The following is a 17174-nucleotide window of genomic DNA, read 5'->3' as shown; positions in this document are numbered from 1 at the left end:
TTTATATAATGGAATCAGACAGTATGTAATCATTGTGTCTGACTTCTTTCACCCAATATTATGTGTTTGAGATTCATTCATATTTTCATTTATACTTGCAGATCATTTATACTTGCAGATCATTTATTTTTCATTGCTGTATAGTGTTTCATTGTATGAGATTATAGTATACTTTACTTATCCATTCTATTGCTGATGAGCATGGCTTTCATATGAATATCCTAGTACATGTCTTCTGGTGACCATAGATATGCATTTTGTTAGGTATTTTTCTGGAACAAAGGATACGTGATGTTTAGCTTTAGTAGATACTATCTAATGGTTTTCCAAAGTGGCTTCACCAATTTTACTCTCACAAGTAATGTAGGAGAGTTTTGGTTGCTCTAAATCCTCACTAACACTAGATATTTTCCATCCTTTAACTTTTAAATCCATTTCACACTTCTTTTACTGTCTAACTCCTATTTGTCTTTTTAAGACTCAGCTTAGGAGTCACCTCCTCCAAGAAGGCTTAACTGACATGCTGGATTAGATGTCCCTTCTCTGGGCCCACATTAACCCTTATCTATGCCCCAGGCTTTAGAAGTTACCTGTTTAGAGTTGTTGAGGTTAGTATGAAGGACAAACTGGCCCATGTGTAAATTGAAACCAGTCTTTGTAGCAGTATCTATCAATACATATACTCAGTTTGTAAACACAATATACATGCTATGTGTACAATTCATATATTCTTTTACCTAGCAATTCCTAAAAATTACTTTTACATTTACACAAAGATACATGTTCAAGTATGGTCACAGTATTGGTTTTGTTTGTTTTGTTTTGTTTTTTGTTTTCTTTTGGCTGCGCCACATGGCTTGTAGGATCTTAGTTCCCCGACCAGGGATCTAACCCGTGGCCCCCTGCAGTGGAAGCCTGGAGTCCTAGCCACTGGACCGCCAGGGAATTCCCACAGTATTGTTTTGTTTGTTTGTTTGTTTTTTAAGACTTATTTATTATTTATTTATTTTTGGCTGCGTCGGGTCTTAGTTGCGGCATGCAGGATCTTTGCTGAGGCATGTGCGATGTTTTGTTGCAGCGCGTGGGCTTCTCTCTAGTTGCAGCGTGCAGGTTTTCTCTTCTCTAGTTGTGGTGCACAGGCTCCAGGGCGGGTGGGCTCTGTACTTTGCAGCACACGGGCTCTCTAGTTGAGGCATACCAGCTCAGTAGTTGTGGTGCACGGGCTTAATTGCCCCGCAGCATGTGGGATCCTAGTTCCCTGACCAGGGATCTAACCCGCGTCCCCTGCATTGTAAGGTGGATTCCTTACCACTGGACCACCAGGGAAGTTTCACACAGTACTGTTTCTTTTTTTTTTTATTCCTCATTCTACTTTTTTTTTTTGAATTTTATTTTATTTATTTTTTTATACAGCAGGTTCTTATTAGTTATCTATTTTATACATATTAGTGTATATCTGTCAATCCCAATCTCCCAATTCATCCCACAGTATTGTTTCTAATAGTGAAAAATTTAACCCAAAGTAACTGTTCATCAACATAGGAATCGTTAATGTAATACTAAGCACTGGTTGAAAAAAAAAGAATGAAATAGGTATATAGGGCTTAAAAAGATCTCCAAAGTTTACTGAAAAATAAAACAGCAAGTCACAGAAGAACATGAAAACTTCTCTGGATGGGGTAATGGGGAAGAGTTACCAGAAAAGGCGGGAAGGGGAATACCAGAAGTGCTACCATTTTCTTTGGGCAAACTTCAGCATTTGCTACAATGTTTATGCCTTCCTTCTGAAAACTCCTCTCTGAATTTCCTTACCTATAATATGAGGTTAATAATAATGTATACCTTCAAGGGTTGTATGAGGAGTTAATGTATGTGAAGCTCTCAGAACAACACAAAATTGCCTCACTCTCAAACCCCCAGCCATAGTGATTGGTCTAGGGATGGTCAGCTGACCCAAGCTTGGCCAATTACAATCCTCCCCTGGACATTTTGGAATTGGAATTGAGAGAGGCCAGCCCCTCTTTGAGAACTTGGACTGTGAGATGTAAAGTGCAAGATATTTTGGCAGCCATGTTTCCCCTCATTTGGATCAGAGAAGAGGAGGGAATTGATATGCAGGGAGAAAAAACAAGCATTTATATTTATAATCCATTTTTTTTCTTAAGCTAGTTTGAGCTGTTTTTCTGTTATAATCCTAATCAATACAACCAATACAGTCAATACAAATGCCATAAAATACCATGTTTATTTAATGCATATTACTCATCCATAAATGGCAAATTGGAGAATGATGTCTGTAGACACGTAAGTTGTGCTACTCCATTAGGATCTTTCCCAGCATGTTAATGTTTTGAAGTGATCAGTAATAAACTTTCTCACAATTGAAGAGAAACCTTTAGCAATAAATGAAGACCTGAAAAAAAAAAAGAAAAGAAGCTGAAAATCTCATAGAAGTGCCGTCCTTTATTGTACACACAAGTGTCTCCCTTTAGTGAATAAGTGACTAGTTTAGTGGCTTCAAGAACTACTATATTTTCCATTGAGCTATCTAGAAAAGCTGCAAGTGCAGATGGAAGAAGCTGCAAAGACATTTTCGCATGTTTCCCTTAAGAGGGTTTGCCAGACCTTCCTCAGCTTCCTTGTTTCCTCTCCAGCTCCACAACTACATCTCTTGTGAGTCTGCTTTCAGCAAAAGAAGAAAGCTGAACTTACTTCTCAATATTCCCTCTGCCTAAAATGCAGTCCTTTTTTCAGGTTGCCTGGCTAACTCCTACTTAGCTCTTAGCTCTTAGCCTAAGTCTTCCCCTAGGAAGACTTCCCAAACCCTAGTCTAGGTTAGATTACCTCACCTTCACGCTGCTACGCACTTTCAAAGGAATTCAATACCTGCTACCAACGCTTATCCCACATTATTGTAATTACTTGTTTAATAGCTGTCTTCCTCATTAGATTCTGAGTCCATGAGGGCAGGAAGTGGGTTGATCTCATTTACCAGCGTATTCCCAACAACTTAGTACAGTGCCTGGTATACACAAAGTGGCCATTAAGTATTTATTAATAGAACATTAGAAATTTCTACTTTCTATCATTTCTACAAATAATTTGTCAAATATATTTCTTTTGAAAATGTAAATGGAAAACTACCAGAGTAATAAATTCTCATTTCAAGAGACTTAGAAAATGTATAAAATTATAAAGAAGAATGCAAATGTTGTCTATAATACCACCATTCAGATATAAATATTTTTGGTGTTTTTCCTTTCAGTTTTTTCCTTTGTTTGTGTGTGTGTATATATATATATATATATATATACACACACACACACATTTTTAATTTTATCTTTAAAATAAATACACAACTTCCTCTGTCCTAAGAATTAAAGTAATACAGAACATAGATTAAGAAATGAAAGTTGTCCTTTAAGCCTCCCCTCAGTTGTTAAAAGTTGGTTCACTTTTTTTCTCCAGCTTTATTGAGTTATAATCGACATATAGCACCGTATAAGGTTAAGGTATACAAGGTAAAATGATTACCACAATAAGGTTAGTTAACACATCCATCACCTCATATTGTTACTTTGTGTATAGAGGCGGGGTCTGCTTTTTTCAAGCAAAATTGGGATCATACTGTATGTACCAGTGGTTTTTGAATTTTATTTTACCCTGCTCCATAGTAAAAAGTATATTTTACAATACAATTCAGTTATACACACACATACATGCATGTATGTTCACACACATACACACACATACATTGATATATGACTGAACTTTAAAAAGTTTCAGGAAACAGTGCTTACTCTTGTGATATACTCATATTCTCTATTCTAGGCTAGTCTATATCCATTTGTTTCTTTGTTTGTATAAACACTATACCTACAGAGGGGCAGCTTGGAATGGGTTGTCAGAGGCCCAGCAAAGTAAAGGAGAATTTGTGTGGGGAGGACAGCCAGCCAGTGGGGAAAGAGAGTGTCAGAGTCCAAGTGGGGTGAGCAGGGCATCTCCATGGAGAAGCAGTCTTGCATGAACTGTCAGAACCTGAATATTGTGGGAAGTGCAACCATGTGGAAGTGGTGGCTCAGCATGGGGTGTCATAGCCTAGATGCCATGAGGAGAGTATCCACATCAGGGAGGAAGCAGTAGTTATGGGAAATTCGTTACCTAGAAGGGGCATAATCAAATAAGTAAATTTATTCATAATTTCAGCCAGGTTTCTTACTATCAGAGAAAGGAGTTACAGAAATAGAAAGAGAAAAAACTAAAAGGAACCCTATGGTGTATTCAGAACTGACTACTTAATTTGTAGAGCTCTGTGCAAAATGGAAATGTGGGGTCCATTGTTCAAAATTAAGAATTTCAAGATGGTGAGAGCAGAGCATTAAACCAAGTGCAGCTGTCTTTCTAAGTGAGGGGCCCTGTGTAACCACACAGGTCTCACGCCCACGATGCCAGCCCTGGGTGTATTCATGTACATAGATGGAAATGTACATCTGTTTTTATTACTAATTATGAAATATGATATGTAATTTAAAATATATAATATTCCCTACTCTATCCATGAAAAGATTTGAGATCAGAAACACCCCAATAGCAATAGCACATCTAGTGCCTAGATCTTGGCTTCTAAATACAATTCTCTACTAAAAGGAACCAGAACTTCTTAGAGAAATGGTCTGAAACAGGTCTGGGACAGGAAAATAGCTGACTCTAGAGCTATGCCAGAAGGCAATGCTCAGAGAAGGTGGGGCATGTCAAAAGAACGCAAAGGCTAGCTTGAACGGGCTCTCATTTACAAATCTGGAAAATACAAGCATCAAAATAAATAATTAGGAAAAAAGTAAATATAGTCAGGATAATGGAATCCAGGTTTCTCACTATTTGAGAAGGAGGTTAGAGATATGGAAAGGGAGAAAACTATTGAATAGAATAGGAAGCCATGAGTCCATACTTATATAAATGAATATATAAATAATTTGAAAGTTTGATAAGTCACGAGTTATGTACATGTTTCAAGAACCTCCCTAAAAAATACTTATTCATAAGTAATTATTAATCAAGAGACACTACGATGGAGAAGACTGGCAGATACCATCTTAATTAAATGATCAAAATAAATAACGTCACCATGACTAATCAAAATCATGGTCCCGCTGATAGGTTGCAAGGAGAGAACATGGATATTCCTACCAAAAATGAGTCTGGATCTAATCATCAGGAAACACTGAAACCCCAAAATGAGAGATATTCTACATTCTGTAATCTGCAAAAGTGCATCATGAAAGTCAAGGGAAGACTGGGGAACTATTTCAGAATGAGAGAGACTAAAGAGGCACCACAATCTAAAGACAACATCATCCTGGATTGGTCTGTTTATTCTAAGAAACATTTCGCAAAACTTGAATAGGGTCTGAAGTACAAGGTACCTATGTATGCATGTTAATTTTCTGATTCTGATAGTTGTATTGTGATTATACAAGAGAATGCTTATAGGAAATACACACTAATGTACTAAGGAATAATGGCACATCTCATCAGCAATGTACTCTCAAATAGTTCTGTGGACAAGGAATGTCACCTGCCTCTTCAGTAAACGAAGCATATTGTGGCCATAAAGCCATCAGCCACTGCTGCAGCCACCCCCAACGGTGCACCCTGAGGGGAATTTGGGATGGAGAAAAACAGGATACTGGCCCTAGATAGTTAAGATGCATATCAAGGGAATAAATTTAACAAGCCCAGACTCTTGCATCTTCCCATACATAGAAAAACACTAAAATCATTAACTTGAGACGTTTGTTTTTCGTGTGTGATTAGCAGTAATCTTTTGATGTTCGACTACGGGTTTTTTTCAGCAAAAATTTCTATGTATCCTGGCTCCTCCCTTACCTCTTTGGAACAGTCGTCAGAGCTGTCTGAGAGGCATCTTCCCGGGCTATAGTCCTCAGTAATGTCCTTGCATAAACATAATTCTCAACTTTTAGGTTGTGTATTTTTTCAGTTGACAGTTTAAATGCCTTACCAAAAAAAAAAAAAATCAACATATATGGGTCTATGAATTTACCCTCATTGACTAATCTAATAAACTTATCGAGAAAAGAAACAATGGTATTTTATTTTTTTCATATTTTAATTTTATTGCAGTATAGTTGGTTTACAATGTTGTGTTAGTTTCAGGTGTACAGCAAAGTGATTCAGTTATACATACACATATATTCATTCTTTTTTAGATTCTCCTCTCATATAGGTTATCACAGAATATTGAGTAGAGTTCCCTGTGCTACACAGTATGTCCTGAAACAAGGGTACTTTAAAATGAACAACAGTACATTAGAATTGTTTTTAATGAACCATGGCTGTCTTCAGTGGTTACTGCTTTTTTTGATATATGCTGACAAGTTACCTATTAATTAGCTTTTGGTTAAGAATTGATTTTACAGTCTCAAAGGAACATATTTCTGAAAATTGATTATTGACGTTCTCTTTGCTTATGTCTTTCTGACATTTTAGGGATTGCTGCCAGTACTAGGGTGATCAATGGTCCTAGTTTGCCAGGGTTGTAGCACTGAAAAGTCCCACTTAATGGGAAACCCCTCCACAGGACACAAAGTTTCCACACTGGTGCAACAGGTTGGGGGAAACCTGCAAAAGCCTTGTGGCAGCCCACAAAAATACAGTCTGAAAGCAACACTGTTTTTAGAGTCAAATGGCTCCCAACACAAACTACCCCACCTGTGTAGTCACTGGTTGCCGTTTTTACTCCTGAAGCTGATGTTGGCAACCTTAATTACCAGTTCACAATAATGAATCATCCATTGTTGCCTTGCCAGGAGTGATACAATTTAAGTGGGCAATTTAAATGCCTTGTAACAATCCATTTTTGGCTTTGCCTGTGGATTAACTATTATGCTTTGTATCAAGATAGTACTAGTTTAACTATTAACACTGTGAATACTGTGAATTTTCTAAGAATTCAGGTAATGAAAAATAACAATTACAACACCTACACCGGCATCATCTAAACATGAAAAAGAAAGTTAGACAACTGTGTTATTTTAATGAGAGGTAGATGGAAGGAGCCATGCAGCACAATTAAGAAAGTAAATAACCAAAACAGAGCATACTACACAATCTGCAGAAAAGAATTTGGAATTGAACATTGTGAAGGGGAAGTGAAAGCTCTGACTCTGAGAATCTCACAAATCCAGAGTGAGAAAGGCAAGTACTTCTAAATCAATCATAAGTTTTCTCCTCTCCCCCAAAGACATCAATACTCAGTCTAAAATAGACTGAACTGAATTAGTTAGGCCATAACAAACAAGTTAACATGGATTAACACGCATTATTGTATCTTTTCCTAAAACTTTGATACAAAATAAACACTTATTTTAAAATGTTTTATATGAAATTAATAACACATATGTGTATAGTTTACACACACACACATATATTTGGGGAGGGGGGCCATCTGGTAGGGCAGTATTCCAGTTTGGCTCTCTAAAAAGTTGGCCACTCTAGCATTGGCCATTCAGTCACTAAATATTTATTAAGTTCTTACTATGTGCCAGATACTGTGTCAGGGCTAAGGTTACAGCTGTGAAAAGGCCAAAAAAAAAAAAAAAATCCCTTCTCAAGAAAACTATAGTCTAATGGGGTATTCAGCTGAGATAACAGACACTATAATATAATGAAGTGCTAAGAGACAGGAAATGACCTAAGAGCACAGAGGCGGGGCAAGGAAGGCTTCCACTAGAATGGGAATCTGGAAGATGAACGTGAGTCAGCCAGGGGAAGCTGGGGGTTGGAGAAAGGGCAGAAAGAAACATCCTCCGGGCCCTAAATAAGGTCAGTGAGAGCAGGGCACAAGTGGGGAGCTATGAAGTTTTCTATCAGGTTTTTTTCAAGCGTCAGCAAATATTTGTGAGTGTTTGCTGTGTCTCCTATGAGAGATACAGAGACCAGTGGATAATCATGTGAGTGATTACAATACAGTGGGAATATAAGACTTAAAAAGTTAAATATCAACACAGGAACAAAACAGCACAAGAGATGTCACAAGTTAAGATACAAATTCAGTTAACATTTTAAGTGATTTAGCTCAATGCTTCATTATAATTTGAAACTTTTGGAAAAAAATTGAGTGTGCAGAAAAGCTGGAAGAACAGTATAATGAAGCTTCATATTCCTCCCCACCTAGATTCACCAACTGTTGACATCTTGCTACACCTGCTTCATCTCTCTCCATGTGTGGACACTTCCCTTTTGCCAAAACATCTGAAACTAGGTTTCAGACAACTGTACATTACCCTTGAATATGTCAGCCTGCATCTCCTAGAACAGAAACATTCTCCTACAGGAGCACAATGCCCTAACTATACCTAAAATATCATCATGAACTCAATAACGTCACCCAACATTCGGTCAATACTCAGATTTCCCCAAATGTCCCCCAAACATTCCTTCATAACTGTTCCCTCCACCTATCACATTTGAAAGCTCTTCTGTACCTTGTAATGTACTTCTACTGTGCCTGGAAAACAAATGTAACCTCTTTTGGTCTATTTCCTCTCCTTAAAGATTAGCTACACATTAACATTTATTCTACTTGGACTTACTGGATCTGTGATGAATGATTTATGATTGGATCTGTGAAGAACAGAATTTGGAAAGCATTTCAGGATAGGCAACCACGTTACAAAAGTAACCTCTAGGTGTCCTCTTTGGATAGAAGAAATCTGTCGCTATTTGCTACCGAGGACTTTTCCAGAGCAGTCATTATTTGAAGACATACATTTTTCTTTGGTCAACATAGATCAAAGAGTCTAATCATGCCTCAGAATTCTAAACAGAACATAAATAAGCTCAATTTATATGATTCTACAAACATTTGGCACACGTGAACTAGGTTGCAAACTGGGAGATGTGAGAATAATAAATAAAGTCACAGGGCACAAATAAACCAGCGTAAGTATTCAGACTTGTTTCCCCCATTTCCATCCCTTTTTAAAAGGATTTTTTTATCGCTCAATATTGTGCCTTTGTTATAACTGCTCGGTTAAATGGGCAGATGAGGACATTGAGGCAGAGATGAAATTACTTGCCCAAAGGTCACATATCTAGTAAGTAGCAGAGCTACAATTCAAACTTAGGTAGTTTGGCTCCAAAGTCCATGGACTTCTTCCTGTAATGATGATGTTATCAAGCCATTATAAAATAATGAGTTCATCTTCATTTGTCATCATTCTTTTCCTTCACAGATAGTTACTGCTACAAGGTCATAATGTAGGATTAAAACAGTGTGAGAGGTCACTTAATCTTCATGTGCTGGATCAACCCAAACCATTTGAATGCATTTTAGAATTTCCCTCCCTAAGTTGCTAAAACTTCATGTAATTGTACATAAGCTTGAACATTAAGGTTCTTATTTAAAATGGAATTGGACCCCAAATCCGAAGATGGTCCTGGAACCAACCCCAGGTTTTTAATGAGTTTGAAGCAGGCAGGATTTAAGGGCCAGTCAGCATTCCACATCACTGGAGGATTTGTACTTCAAAAAATATCTCCCCAGGGCTTCCCTGGTGACGCAGTGGTTGAGAGTCCGCCTGCCGATGCAGGGGACACGGGTTCGTGCCCCGGTCCGGGAAGATCCCACGTGCCGCGGAGCCGCTGGGCCCGTGAGCCATGGCCGCCGAGCCTGCGCGTCCGGAGCCTGTGCTCCGCAACAGTGAGAGGCCTGCATACTGCAAAAAAAAAAAAAAATCTCCCCCACTTAACTTAGATATGTACCCCACACCCACCATTGAAAACCAGTGCTCTGAATGAGTCCTAAAGAAATTAAGGAAAGAAGAAATGCTTATCTTTTTTTTTTTAATAGAGGATGTGCATTTCTTTATTTTTATTTTTGGCTGGGTTGGGTCTTCATTGCTGTGTGCAGGCTTTCTCTAGTTGCGGCGAGTGGAGGCTACTCTTCAATGCAGTGCACAGTCTTCTCACTGCAGAGGCTTCTCTTGTTGCAGAGCACGGGCTCTAGGAGTGCAGGTTTCAGTAGTTGTGGCATGCAGGCTCAGTAGTTGTGGCTCGTGGGCTCTAGAGCACGGGCTTAGTTACTCCGCAGCATGTGGGGTCTTCCTGGGCCAGGGATTGAACCCGTGTCCCTTGCATTGGCAGGCGGATTCTTAACCACTGCACCACCAGGGAAGTCCCAAGAAATCCTTATCTTGTGTATTATTCACAGCAAAGTTAACATTCTACCTTGCATTATAAAGTTGGGATACAGTATAAAATAAATAAGCTACAGGATGTATTGTACAGCAAAGGAAATATAGCCAATAGTTTTTAATAACTATAAATTTTTAATAACATTAAAAATTTTAACTATGTTGTACACCTGAAACTTACATAATATTGTAAATCAACTATACCTCAATAAAAAATAAAATAAAATAAAATGCAAAAAAAAATTTTAATAAAAAATAAAGTTGGGGTACACATCAATGTACCTACCCTTCCTCCCTCCCTTTAGTGAGATAAGCACTTGAAAGTTACCTTGGTCATCTTTATCCATTGACCATGAAAGAGATCCCCCACCCCTACCCCGGTAATCACACATCCACAAAAGCAGGTGTGCAGAGAACTATAAGACAGTCAGGGTAACTGGCTTCAAAGATGAGTAGGTCAATTATCTTGGAAAGATACTGTAATTAGGACTTTTGTGTTTGGGAGTTGAAAATAAAAAGTTTCCTGACTTGTTGAGTTATGGATCACCCTTGTGAGAGAAAAGGCTCTGGGTCACAAATGGTGAACATTTCAACCCACATTGACTAAGGTGACCAAACATCCTGTTACCAAGTCCAAGCTCATACTGCTTGCTGTGTGACAGGCCCACAGATCAAGAGACGAGTCATTGGAGCAAGGATTAGCGACTTTATTTGGAAAGCTGGCAGACCGAGAAGATGGTGGACTCGTGTTCCAAAGAACCATCTTGCCTGAGTCAGAATTCAGGGTTCTTTTATACTAAAAGGGAAGGGAGTAAAGTCAAACATTTTCTGGTTCTGGTCAGCCTCCAGAGGGGATGTGTTCATTTCTTCCTGCTTGCAGTCATTCACAGGTGGGCCTGGTCAGGATGATTCCTGTGAGCTAAACAAAGGTATTTTAGCTTAATGCTTATTACCTGGAAGGCAGGGTTCCCAGAGATGGGCCGTTTTGTATAATTTAAGCTTATAGGCAGCACCCCTTAGTGATTAACTTGTAATAGAATGAAGGTTCTTCCCTATTACAGTCCCAGATGGTCTGAGACAGGGGATCGTCTCCTAGAACAAGAAACTTTCATTGTTAAAACCAGGAAAGTCCCAGGCAAACCAGGACAAGTCGATCATCCTAACTGACACAGTGCTCTTGTGGTGCCTGGTCTATGAGGTAATGGGTCTGAGAAAAACGAGCACCAATGAAACCCCTTTGAAAATCAACCTTAGATGAGCTTATCACTGAATGAAAAGGACCATCCTCCCTCAAGCTTCTATCATGGCCTGTGCTGAGATCAGGGTCAGAAGGGTACCAGTATCTTCTGTCAGTAGAGTTAGACCAGTGGTCAGTAGCATCACTGTGAAACAATAGGAACAGTAAACTGGTCCACTTTAGGGACTGCCCACTTGGATATTGTATTAGTTAACACCAGCTGTTTCCTTAGTCAGTCGTTCTCAAACTTCAGTGTGCATCAGGATCAACTGGAGGCTGGCTGGGCCCCATCTCCGGAGTTCTGATCTGGGTAAGAGACTGAAAATTTGGATTTCTAACAAGTTGCCAGGTGATACTGACGCTGCTGGTCTGGGGCCATATTTTGAGAGCCGCTTAACCTTAATATTAGGTGAGTCAGCAAAATCTCAGTAGTTTAGCATAATCTTCATTCACCCAACAGTCCAAAGTGTGTGTTTCTGTTTAGGTGGTTCTCTTAGGCAGCTCTCCTCTGAATGGTGACTCAAGTACCCAAGTTCCTCCGTGTGGTTCTGCCACCTTCAATATTGTGTTCCCAAGGTTGCTCTGGGGATCATTACCTTCCAGTGATCAGAAGTCGGGGATAGGGGACAAGCATGAAGGGTCACTCCTGGGAAGCTTTTTGTTTGTTTTTGGCCATGCTGCACGGCTGGTGGGATCTTAGTTCCCCGACCAGGGATTGAACCTGGGCCCTGGCAGTGAAAGCACCGAGCTCTAGCCACTGGACCACCAGGGAATTCCCCAATCCTGGGAAGTTTTTATGGACCCGGCCTAGAAGTTACTATATTTTTCAGACAAATGGGCACACCTAACTGCAAGAAAGACTAGGAACTGTTGTCAAACTATGTGCCCAGGAAGAAGAGAACATGGGTTTGGTCTCTGCCACAGTCTTCTCTCCTGGCCATCAAATATCCATTTCATCCTTTTTACCATATACAGAACACAATCCTCTTTCTGCACCAAGGGAAACAACTCAAAGTCTCTTCCAGTCATTACATCAAGCTCAAAATCCAGGATCACTGGCTGACACAGTATTTTCCACTAGGTCTGGGTATAGCTCCTCATGGTCTGATGACTTTAGAATTAGGAAAACAAGTTTTTTGTAAATTGTCCTCTCCCATCCCCTACATTCAATGACAGAGCTAGGACATACTATCCACAGTAAAACAAACAAACCAACCAACCCCCATTCAGGAACAAGAAGAACAGGAGGTAACACACAGTTGCCAGTCCTTTGCAATTGTGAAAACCAGCTGCGCAGGCACTGTGAAGACCTCTGTCTTGGGGTGGAAGAATTTCCTTGATTAGACCATGGTCCTGCTCTTTGGGAAGAATTTCTGTTCCCAATTTTCTCTGCAGTCCCTGGCTCCCTCTTCTAAGAGGCTCTTCCTTTTCCATTATCCTTCATGGCCACATCTGAAGCCAATGTCAGAGAGTGCATCATCTTTGGGGGCTTTCACAGTGTGCTCCCTGCCCATGCAGATGTGGAGGCTTGAGAGCTGTTTTAAAATTTCCTGGATAGGCAAAAGCTTTATAGACTAGGCTTGTGGGTTCTTTATCAATATAATTCCAAGTTCCAGAACTTGGCTCTTCTCATCTATTTGCTTTGAGACTCAGGTGCCAGTAACTACTCCCAAAGTTATTTACTAGACCTAGGGTTGCCAGATAAAATATTGGGTATCCTGTATTTTTATTTGCTACATCTAGATCCATTTCTCAGGGTCATCTTAATTCTTTGCTTCTTTACCTCATGATTTGCTCTTTCACCTAAAAAGTGGTTACCTTAAGGGCTGGCAGAGAACAAAACATCCGTAATTGCCTAATTGCCGCACAGCTGTCATTTTGTTTACTTAGTAGTCTTGCTGAGCCTTTTTCTCTCAAGGCTTTTTTTAAATCTTATCCCTTAATATTTGGAATCCAGAAGCCATAGGATTTCCCAGCCCTATAAGGCTCACGATCTCTGGGTTTTCCTCATCCTCTTTGATCTCTGCCTGAATTGAGTCCAGCTCAATTCTAGCCTACACTCATCTCTTTCAAGAATAACTTGCTGAGAGCAGAAAGTTAAAACTCAAATACACTAGTATTCAAACTCTTTCCAACCACTTTCCTAGAGCAGGGATTCTTGACCTAAGGATTTGTAACTTGGATGGTGTATTAAGTCAAGTTGTCTGGAAGCAGACACTGAAACGAGGATTCACGTGCAAGTGACTTATTAAGGATTAACCAGGAATGAGGGAAAAACAGAATAATGATAGGATGCAATTTTAGGCAAAGTTCCAACCTCAGCTTGATCCAACAGGGGAACTCTGGAGCATATGTTATACCTCAAAGCAAAGAAGCTGTGTTGTCATACATCCTCACCAGTCACTTACTGGCCATGGCTGCCCTCTGGACTTAAACACCCATGCATTTCCAAATTTCTACATCTGTAGACAAAGGGCTCCCATAGCCCAAGGACAGTGCTCTGAAATGTCTCAGGTGAAAGCTGGTAAAGCAAAGGTAATAGAAACTGTGGGATTAGCAGGTGGAACCCCTACAAAGGATCTGAGGAGATCAGGCAGAGAACCAACAGTGTTCTCCAACCAACATGGGAAACAAATTATGTCTTTATTTTCACTAACCCCAACTGAAAGTTAATATTTCCTTTATTTAGTTATGAATGTAGGCAACAAATCACAGTAGTATTAGCAGCTCCTGTGAATTATGTCCCAGGTATATTCATATAATATTATAGTTGTTGTATACATGTTGTAACATACCTCAAGATACTGTTTACACTCATATAATCATTACTACTTTGAAATTATGATAGTCCCAAGATTTGCAGTTGGCAGGCTGGAGACCCAGGAAAGCTGATGGTATAGTTCTAGTCTGAGTCTGGAGGCCTGAGACCCAGGAGAGCCAATGATGTAAGTTTTAGTCCAAGTCTGAGCCTCAAGACAGAATACCAGTGTCCCAGCTTGAAGACAGTCAGGCAGAGAGCGAATGAATTCTCCCTTACTCAGCATTTTTATTCTATTCAGGCCTGCAATGGATTGGATGAGGCCCACCTACATTGGGGAGGGCAATCTGCTTTGCTTGTCTACTAATTCAAATACTAATGTCATCCAGAAACACACTCACAGACACACCAGGAATGTTTGACCAAATACTTGGGCACCTAGTGCCCAGTCAAGTTAACACCTAAAATTAACTATCACACATTCCTAGATCTTGTTATTTAATGGATTAATAAAAATGCATATATGTTACTGTATCACATCTTTGTTTTTTTTTTTTTTTTTGCGGTACGCAGGCCTCTCACTGTTGTGTCCTCTCCCGTTGCGGAGCACAGGCTCCGGACGCGCAGGCCCAGCGGCCGTGGCTCATGGGCCCAGCCGCTCCGCGGCATGTGGGATCCTCCCGGACCGGGGCACGAACCCGCGTCCCCTGCATCGGCAGGCGGACTCTCAACCACTGCGCCACCAGGGAAGCCCGAGACATTGCTTTTAATGAAGGGCAGAGACATAGGCTAAAGCTGTGAAACTGCCTCCAAGATTTCTAGAATTAAGGAGGTTAATTCTGAAAGAGGAAAAGAAGACTTAATCCTTTTCAAAGAGCCATCAAGACCCACTCTAAGGTCCCTACAGTCAATTGGGAATGTTAGCAGCTCTGAGCTTTGTTTGGGAGTAATCATCAAAGACTCTTAAGCCCAGAAGGAACTGCCCAGCTATGTCCTTGCTTTTATTTGCTCGGGAAAAGATGGGTATTTATAGAAGGCTGCACAAAGGAGAACCATAAAAGCTAAGGAATGTTTTGGAGTTTTCAAGAAACAAAGGTGAACCCAGAGAAAAGAGGATCCCAAGGCTGATAGAAGCTCTTTCTCCTTTCATAGGTAGCAAAGGATCCAAGATGGAGAAAAGAGGCTGGAATACCCACAAAACAACAGAAAATAGGCAGTATGGGGGCTGGCCACGTCCAAGCAAGACCATCGCCCACTTGGCTGCCTAAAAGGTAGTTACTGTCCATTCTTTGAATCCCATGGCAGGAACCAAGGAAAGTACAGGAAGGAGGGCCCATAAATACAAATAAAGAGCTATTTCTTCTCTTCTGTGGGGCCCAGGGACTTAGAAGATGGTCATAACTCTGAGGATGAAGGCTTGGCTGGAACTTCAGGCTAGAAAAACAATGTATCTTTCCGTTTGGAGCTAAATTTAACAGTAATTTGCCCTGCTTCCAAAGAGGAAAAGAGAAAAATTAGCCAGAGCCTTGGGTCCATAAAGTAGCAAATACTTGAGCACATCCTGATTCTGGGTCCAGAATCAGATTATGGCCCATAAGGCAGCAGTGCATGTGGATAGAGGATATTGTTATGAACAAGTATCCTGCCAGTGCCTTGGCAGAAGCCAGAACAGAGGACCAGCCAGCACTCTGTAGAGGCCAGTTGCCATTTGCTATCAGCATTCCATTTCATGATAGCAGCAAGAAATTCTGTGCACTGGTTAGCCTGGATTCTCCAAGCGTCCTAGACTACAAGGATCCAGTATTCACACTCTGAGGAAAAACTAGGGCATGAGTAAACCCCAAGCCTGGGGACTAGGGAAGTGGAGTCTCTGATTACATATATTTTTATAAAACCATGTCATATAGAGCTTTGTACCCCTCACAATGCTTTTTAAAATTCCCCATTTAATTAAATCTTTATTGAGTACCCATTACGTACAAAGCACTGTTGAGGAAGGTCAAGTTCACATATTACTCCCCTTTACCTAGTAATTTGAAACACCATTTATATCAGTAATACACTTATGAAGAACTAATCACAATGATCTGTCCAACAAACCATTCCACAATTTCTTTAAGAATTATTCCAGGGAATTCCCTGGCTGTCCAGTGGTTAGGACTTGGCCCTTTCACTGCTATGGCCTGGGTTCGATCCCTGGTCAGGGAAATAAGACCCAGCAAGCCACAGGACCAGCCCCCCAAAAAAAAGAATTATTCAAAAAAGATTTAATGAGATCCTATGTACTAAGTGGCAGGCATTGGACTAGGCTCAGGCTCAGAGGTAGTCTTTTACCTCAAGTAATATGGTCTAATGGACATATAAATCATATAACCATTTTATTTATATTTACATATGTGAAATTTAGAGCCTTGATTGTAAGCATTGTAAACACTGGATTGGCTTTATAAAAGGGAAGAATGGGTATAGTAAGAATAATGAAATGTGTACGTTTAAAACCACACAGCATAGTGTCTGACACATAGTAGGTGCTCAGTAAATATTTATTCATTTGCCAGATGATTGTATTTAAAGGTATTCTGGTAAAAAAGGTATTAGAGGGATGTGTGCTAGTTATTTATTTATTTATTTTAAAAAGGAAAGCACAGATTTCTACATGCTATGTTCTGTCTCTCACACTGAAGGGATTTACTTTATACTATCTCATTCTTGACCTGTTAAAAGGTTCTACACATCAGAAAGGGGAATTCTCATTTAGCTCTGTAATTATAGGGAAAATTTTTATAGAGGCAGTCCAGCCATAGTGTTATAAAGGACTGGGCTGCTAGTTAAGGGTCTATGTGGTAAGATTGTTTTGAGAACTGTCTGTTCCAAAATACTCTGACCACAGATTTGCAAGCATCCTTGGAATCATTCCAGAAGAATCTTGACTTTGGGTAAGACTCTATTTCGAAAAGTTCCCAGA

The 17174-nt window shown here is 39.9% G+C and overlaps 1 long non-coding RNA gene across 3 annotated transcripts in view; it reads right to left on the bottom strand.

Annotated features, from left to right (window-relative positions):
• Positions 1-2226: 2226 nt before the first annotated feature.
• LOC138842819 (uncharacterized) overlaps positions 2227-17174 on the bottom strand; it is a 43327-nt gene continuing 28379 nt past the window's right edge. For all 3 annotated transcript variants that reach the window (XR_011377727.1, XR_011377728.1, XR_011377726.1), the window contains one exon: positions 2227-2413. This is a non-coding gene — a long non-coding RNA (uncharacterized lncRNA). The remainder of the gene's footprint in view (positions 2414-17174) is intronic.

This window comes from Globicephala melas, chromosome 1 (assembly GCF_963455315.2).
Source record: "Globicephala melas chromosome 1, mGloMel1.2, whole genome shotgun sequence".
Lineage (NCBI taxonomy): Eukaryota > Metazoa > Chordata > Mammalia > Artiodactyla > Delphinidae > Globicephala > Globicephala melas.
This window is presented reverse-complemented; position numbering and strand designations above follow the sequence as displayed.